This window comes from Pteropus vampyrus, unplaced genomic scaffold (genome assembly GCF_000151845.1).
Source record: "Pteropus vampyrus isolate Shadow unplaced genomic scaffold, Pvam_2.0 Scaffold262, whole genome shotgun sequence".
In the NCBI taxonomy this organism is placed as follows: domain Eukaryota; kingdom Metazoa; phylum Chordata; class Mammalia; order Chiroptera; family Pteropodidae; genus Pteropus; species Pteropus vampyrus.
The window spans coordinates 2,370,215-2,372,422 of record NW_011889043.1 but is presented as its reverse complement, the minus strand read 5'-3'; the positions used below and the strand labels follow the sequence as shown (position 1 = coordinate 2,372,422).

Sequence of the window (2,208 nt, the reverse complement as noted above, 5' to 3'; positions counted from 1 at the left end):
GGTGGGTGGTTCTGTTTCAGGGATTCTTATGAGGCTGTAGTCAACAGGTTGGCTGGAGACACAATCATCTGAAAGTTTGACTGAGGCTGGAGGATCTGTTTCTAAGTTGGCTCACTCACATGGTTGTGGGCTGGAGACCTTAGATGATTACCATGTGTACCTCTCCATAGAGCTGCTTGAGTGTCCACACCATATGACATCTGGTTTCCCCAAGAGTTAATGAACCAGGAAAATGAACAAGGAAGAAGCTATAATATCCTTTTAACCTAGTCTCAAAAGTCATAGTCACTTCTGCCATATCCTCTTTGTTACTGAAACTCCAGCCCACACACTCCTGGGGAGGAGAATCAGGCTCTATCTTTAGAAGGGAAGAGTGTTAAAGACATTTTTTAACATATTTTAAAGCCACCACAAGTTCTTAACTGGAACAACCAGAACAATTTCAGTAAGTGGCTGGCTTCACCATCCCCACTTATTTACCTCATCAAACAGTAGAACCCTTAGGAAAATACACTTCTACTTAAAGCCTGCCCATGAATTTACATCTTTAATCATACTATTGAATCAAGTACTTTCCTCCCTCTAGAATCAGCTGACTTCTTTGTGTAAGAAGCCACGAGGACAGAGAAGGAAATTCAAGTACTTCAAAAACACAACATTTTTTACTATACACACCTAATGGGATATAAACAAAAAAAACTACAAAAAATTTCATTAGTAGTTTCACCGTTAATAATATCGTTAATATTAATAATTTTGCTAGTAGTAGTACTGTAAGTATATTGTGCAACAAAGAAATAACTTAATTTATTAAGAAAATGTTTAGCATAAGAAGAAGAGATACAAATGTAAAGTCAAAGTAAGTATGAATCTATAATATTAACTCTGAAATAGAAGTATTGATATAAACTCATGTTTTTCTTTCTAAAAGTATGTATTTCACTGAAAATGCCTAAGAGCAATGACATCCAATAGTAATGAGCACACCTAACACCCAGATTGTGGTCTCTAAATGAATTTTCCATCAAAACATCCATTTACAGAAAATATGAGGAAAAACAAGTTATATAATACCACAAAGATAAAATTAGCCAAATCCATAACTTAGGAAATTCTGTTGTAGATTAAAAAATACTTGAGACACAACAAACATATGTAATATATGGACCTTGATGGATTCTGATTCAAACAAAAACTTTCTATAAAAACACATTTTTTAGATAAGCTGGAAAATTTGAATATGGACTGGGTATTAAATGGTATTAAGAAATTTAATTTTTATTATGTGAAATGATTTTGCAGGTGTAGAAAAGACTGGCCTTACTCATTAGAGACACAGGCTCAAGTATTTATGAGTAAAATGGTACGATGTCTGGGATTTCTAAAAAATACTCCCAACAGCAAAACACAGTCCATGTTCCAGCCTGTAGAGGTGGTTTGACTCTTTATAGTGCGATAGAATATATCGTCAAACTTCATAAGAGAGCCCACATAGCTCATACAGACACACATAGAATGAATAACCACCATGTCTGAGGAATATTTTTTCAACATATGTGAATCCCAACAACACTGTCAACCAATCTCATACATTCATATACCACAGGAAACTTCATGAAATAAAAAGCACTGTTAAAATCATAACAGCTTACATCACTTGTTATGCCATTTCCTTCACCTACTAAAAGTAAGCCTAATAAAGGAGGAATAAAGGTTTGTCTGACATGGCCTATTCTTAGTGATGCCTACTGATTTGCAAAGATCACTACATTCTTGCCTAAACGTCCCCCACCATCTATAAAATAATTTGTTCCAGATTTTCTAACTATGAGTTGATAATCTGTAATGCTACCTTTTCCATGTTTTAAAAAATATATTTGTTTTTATCAGTTTTATTGGGATAATTCATATGCTACATAATTCATTTAAAGAATATAATTCAAAATGTTTTAGTATGTTAAGAGGGTTGTACAATCATAACCACAATCTGATTTTGGAACATTTTTGATTACCCTTAAAAGAACCCTCTATCATCTGTCACTCCCCATTCCACACCAGTTATCTCCCATTGCTAATCTTTTTTCTTTCTCTATAGATATGGACTTTTATGGATATTTCGAATAAATGGAATCGTGTTTTTTTATTGGCTTTTTCACTTTTTAAAAATATATTATCTTTTAGTATCTTTCCAGTATACAGTCAATGCCT

The 2,208-nt window shown here is 33.6% G+C and overlaps 1 protein-coding gene across 1 annotated transcript in view; it reads right to left on the bottom strand.

Annotated features, from left to right (window-relative positions):
- Positions 1-2,208, bottom strand: part of ANKRD31 (ankyrin repeat domain 31) — a 110,064-nt gene that overhangs the window by 55,571 nt on the left and 52,285 nt on the right. The window lies entirely within an intron of this gene.